Below are 6,000 nucleotides of genomic sequence, written 5' to 3' on the forward strand. Positions count from 1 at the left end.
TCATTTTTGTGGAAAAAAATGATTTTTTTTATTTTCACGCCCGGGGGTTATAAACTTTTGTGAAGCACTTGGGGGTTCAAAGTGCTCTCCACACATCTAGATAAGTTCCGTGGGGGTCTAGTTTCCAAAATGGGGTCACTGGTGCGGGGTTTCCACTGTTTTGGTACATCAGGGGTTTTCCAAACGCGACATGGTGTACGATCTCAATTCCAGCCAAAAACGTCAAATGGTGATGCTTCCCTTCTGAGCTCTGCCATGCGCCCAAATAGTGGTTTACCCCCACATGTGGGGTATCAGCGTACTCAGGACAAATTGCACAATATCTTTTAGGGCCCTGTTACCCTTGGAAAAATAAGAATTGAGGGTGAAAAGATCATTTTTGTGGAAAAAATATGATTTTTTAATTGTATGGCTGTATGTTATAAACTTCTGTGAAGCCCTTGGGGGTTCAAAGTTCTCACCACACATCTAGATAAGTTCCTTAGGGGGTCTAGTTTCCCAAATGGTGTCATTTGTGGGGGGTTTCCACTGTTTTGGTACATCAGGGGTTTTCCAATCGCGACATGGTGTCCGATCTCAATTCCAGCCAAAAACGTCAAATGGCGCTGCTTCCCTTCCGAGCTCTGCCATGCGCCCAAATAGTGGTTTACACCCACATATGGGGTGTCAGCGTACTCAGGACAAATTGCACAATAACTTTTAGGGTCCTGTTACCCTTGGAAAAATAAAAATTGGGGGTGAAAAGATCATTTTTGTGGAAAAAATATGATTTTTTTAATTGTACCGCTGTACGTTATAAACTTCTGTGAAGCCCTTGTGGGTTCAAAGTTCTCACCACATATTTAGATAAGTTCCTTGGGGGGTCCAGTTTCCAAAATCGGGTCACTTGTGGGGGGTTTCCACTGTTTAGGTACATCAGGGGCTCTCCAAACGCGACATGGCGTCCGATCTGAATTCCAGCCAATTTTGCATTGAAAAAGTCAAACGGCGCTCCTTCCCTGCTGAGGTCTGCCATGCGCCGAAACAGTGGTCCCCCCACTTATCAGGTATCAGCGTACTCAGGACAAATTGCACAATAAATTTTGCCATCCAATTTCTCCTGTTACCCTTGGTAAAATAAAAAAAATTGAACTTGAAGTATTTTTTTTGTGAAAAAAAGTTAAATGTTCATTTATTCTTAAATATTAAAAAAAATTCCTGTGATGCACCTAAAGGGTTAATAAACTTGTTGAATGTGGTTTTGAGCACCTTGAGGGGTGCAGTTTTTAGAATGTTGTCACTTTTGGGTATTTTCTGTCATATAGACCCCTCAAAGTGGCTTCAAATGTGATGTGGTCCGTAAAAATAAAATGGTGTTGCAAAAATGAGAAATCGCTGGTCAATTTTTAACCCTTATAACTTCCTAACAAAAAAAAATTTTGGTTCCAAAATTGTGCTGATGTATAGTAAACATGTGGGAAATGTTACTTATCAAGTTTTTTGTGTGCCGTATCTCTGTAATTTAATGGCATAAAAATTCTAAGTTGGAAAATTGCAAAACTTTCAAAATTTTCGCCAAATTTCCATTTTTTTCACAAATAAGCGCAAGTTATTTAAATGAAATTTTACCACTAACATGAAGTACAATATGTCACGAGAAAACAATGTCAGAATCACCAGGATCCATGGAAGTGTTTCAGAGTTATTACCTCATAAAGAGACAGTGGTCAGAATTGTAAAAATTGGCCTGGTCATTAACGTGCAAACCACCCTTGGGGCTTAAGGGGTTAATGGACGCCAGCGTCAACAGAGTGCATTCCGCAATCATTGGTGATTGAGTTACATGGCTTTCTTCTTCTCACTCCCCTTATCCTGTGCCTCAGAGGAGGAATCCTTTCCCCTCTTTAATGACACAAAGGTGTCCATTCCCACGTGATTTTTGCTTTTGTCGTCCTCGTCTCCGGACTCTGGACCAGTCCCTCCCTCCAGGGACCTTACATTCCCAGAAGAAGGAGACTCGGCACCCCCTGTAAGCTCCGCCGAAGCCGGAACCTCACCCTCAGCTTCCTCCTCAGAGGAAGAGTGTTAAATATTAATAATCCGTTAATTTCTTATAAGACTCAGTTCTGTACATTGCTTTAGCTTACACGACATAGGCTATTTTTAAGCTTGGCTCATGGTAGAAAGACAGCTCCATATATGTAGAGACCACGTGCTTTAAGAGACGTATATAATTCATGGCTAACTGTAGAGGTCGCTCTTGCTCCCTCCCCATCATGAGACACAGACGTGAGGATGTCATCGCTGCATGGATATAGTATTGAATGGACAAGACAGCTGGTATGTCACTTAACGGCCATGTGAGAAGACGAACAGAGACAGACACCATTTACATTCGGGATCTTAGGAAAAGGAGAATACATGTTGCTTTGCTATGAACTAATAATGGACAATCTCTCTTTCACCTATTTTTATTCCCCTGTTTTTTTGTAATAACCTTTCTTTGATGGAAGAATACAAATAAACCACTATATTTTTATCTGGTAACTAGTCCTGAGTATTTTACAGGATAAGCATTATTTTACATTGGAGAGCCAGCCAGATCTGAATTTTTGTATTTTTTTTTTTTTGTGGATTTCCCTCCACTTGCCCACAAGGGGGATTGAACTATGCTCATATGTGCAAGTTGTCAGGAACTCCACTAATCACAAGAATCAGGCAGAACCTAGACGTGAGGACTAAGAATTGCCAGATGGATTGAGAAGTACTACAAGTGCCAAAGTGCCAGACGTGCTGAAGCCAAGACGTGTGAAGACAAGAGCCCAGCGTTGTCCATTAAAGGAACAAGCTGAGAAATTTCAAGGTAAGAGAAATGGATGTAATTAATTCTCTTGCTAAGCAGAGTAGATTGAAATTTAAGTCTGTAGACAAGTCTAATCCAGAAATATTATGGCTAATATTATATGCTGAGTGCGAAATGGCGAATCAGAAGTTAGACTGTAAATTCTTCAATAGAGAAAGAGAGAGACTAAAAAATATTCTACAGATGGTAGATATATTTCATAGATCTGTGTCAGAGAAATCCAAAAATGATTGTGTAGAGGATAGTGATATTCCCGAGATTCACTGTAATGTGGAGAAACAGTTACAAGTAGCAGCAGCTATTGAAGGTGACCTTGCAGACGTGGAACAAGATGGAGAAGTAGGAGGAGACTTCAGAACTGACGTAGAGGATGTACAAGGGAAAGACGGACCACTAAAAATAGACGACTCACAGGCCAAAATCCGAAGTAAAGTAAGAAAAACTTTGCTAAAGATATGCAAAATAATACCTGCATATGATAGTACAATCCATGTTTGTAGAAACTCTGAGGTTTTTGAAAGTTGTGTTGATAAATTTGATTTATCTAACGAGGAGAAGAATCAGTTGTTCAAAATGTGGATCCCTGTAAATTTTGCTAGGAGATTGACTTTAAAGTTATCTGGTGAAACACATGAGAATTTAACTGATAAGGACAGATTAAAAATTCTCATTTTTTGTTCATCAAATGAAAATCATCCAGATATTGATATTCTTCAAAAATTAAGGATTGGTCGGAAGGAATGTATTTTTACGTTCATGTCAATATATGAACGTTTGTATAGAATGCTGAGTGAGAATGTCAAAACACCGTCCCTCATAAGGAGTTTTGTGAGCAAATTTTGGTTTTTAAATCCTGCATCTCGTGTTATTGCATCACAAAAAGATTCTTTATTGGAATGTGCGCAATCCCTTGATTTTGCCAGAAAACACGAGAATCGTGAAAGGACAGTAAATCGTGCTAATTTTGTGAAGACAGGCAGAGTAAAATCTTATCAGAAGCCTGTATTAGCAAAACCTTCTAAAATGAGTTTTCCCCAAAATCAAATTTATGAAGAACAAAGAAAATCACATGTTTGTTTTAAGCCCTATGGAATGATGCAAAGGATCACCGAAAAGACACAAATTGAATGAAGAAAAATGATGAGCTTTGATTTTCTCTCTGTAACCAAGATGGCCGAATTTGACAGACAGAAACAGATGGCGAGTGACATCATGGCCTGTAAACTGAATACTCTGCTCCAAGAATCTATCAGCTTTAAAATGGCAAGAACTTTTCAGGATATTTTTTGCAGAGAAATAAGTATGGGTTTAGGAATTGGCTAAAAAAGTAATTATATATATATTTTGTGTAACAGTGTTATACAATTAGTGAGTTATATGTAATTATTTTATAGAGTATAATCCTGTAGTTTTATGGTTTGTTGGATATATACATATTGATACAGTATATATAGAGTGTTTGTAGAAGTAGAAATAGTAGAACTGTATTTTTTAATGAAAATTAAAATCTACATCAGTAATAATATTTAGAATTATGAATATGATATTAACCTTATCTTTTATGTTTCCTTAGAATTTTCATTTCAAAGCAGGACTTAATCGGAAAAATTATCTTCCAAGGATTTATGCCTTTATTTACACAGGAAGTTGCAATAATTGCATGATTTTATATATCTAACCCTTAAAAGGAAATAACTAATTGCATTTTAAAATATGTTCTGTGTGTGTGCCTTCACTGCCTGGCATGAATGACAACTTCAGCAGGTGAAATTTGAACTTTGTTCTAATAATACCAGTATACTATGTCCCTGTTCCATAGGAAAATAATTTTTAAGGGGGTCTCAACTTTTGCAAAGCAATGGAATTTTTTTTCCAGGCCTAAGTGTCAAGTATAGCTATACATATACATATATTTATGTCATGTGTATTTGGGGAATATTCAAAGAAATATTAAGACTAAATTTAAATAGTTTACAATGCATTGATAATTAGGATAATTTGGGTTAAAATACGTGTATTCATCACACCTTCGTATGTGAGGTATTTGGTTTAAACTTAAATATGTGACACAGTCTGAGTGACAGTGACTGAGTGTATGAGCAGCTGCTGAGCGAGTAATGTGATACGTTTGTATGTGAGGCCTCAGGATTCTGAAAGAGAGAAAAAAAAACTCAAAAGCTTTTATCTTTAGGAGAAATATGCAGATCAGTTAAATTATTAGAATATTAAGATACATAATGAAATATTATCTATACAACATATATTTCTATATTTCTATAGTAATTATTATTTCTTGATTTAGTTAATTGTGATAAGTGCAATCGCACATCAAAATGGTTTATGAAGAAAATCTACATTCAAATTAATTTTGATGGTTACACATCTTCAGACAAATAATGGTATAAGCAAGTATAAATTCACATAATTTATACATTAATTATTTTTAATTTTGGTTTTGATAAATGAATTATTTCATAGAACAATATTTTTTGGTATTAAGGGGGAAATATGTTTTTGATCCTGACTACATCGTCACATTTGATTAATACCTCTTCTTCACACATTTTAATAAAGAACAAATAGAAATAAGGTACAATGGTATAAGTATTGGGTATAATAACATTAAGTATTATAAAGAGTCATTTCTTTACAGTAAGAGGAATATTATATGCAAAGTTGCATAATTTGAATATTTTGGTAACACAAGTTTATGACAATTATGAAATAATCCAGATCATGGAAATATTAAGGGTATATGTTACTGAAGACATAACTACTCTGCATCAACATAAAGGCCTTATTCTTATTTTTATTTTTATTCTTACTTTTCATTATTTTTAATTCTTTCACCAATATTTAGTAAAGTAATATCTACTGAGAATATTGCTTCATTAAATATAGCAATTATATGGTTCTATTACTAAGGAAATGTTTCACTTCTGAGTTATATGCAACAATTCTTTTATTCATTCATTCGCTCACTCATATATTCTTATTTTGGTTCATGGCTTTACATTCCTACATATTATTAGTATAATAAATATATTCCTTATTAATAAAGATGAAAACACTGGTTACATAAAATACAGTGACACCTATGGGTTGAAAAAGGTAATTACACCTAAGACATAAAAAATGTTCTATCACATGAAAAAATA

This window comes from Dendrobates tinctorius, unplaced genomic scaffold, assembly GCF_039654945.1.
Source record: "Dendrobates tinctorius isolate UK_male_01 unplaced genomic scaffold, ASM3965494v1 ptg000095l, whole genome shotgun sequence".
Classification (NCBI taxonomy): Eukaryota; Metazoa; Chordata; class Amphibia; order Anura; family Dendrobatidae; genus Dendrobates; species Dendrobates tinctorius.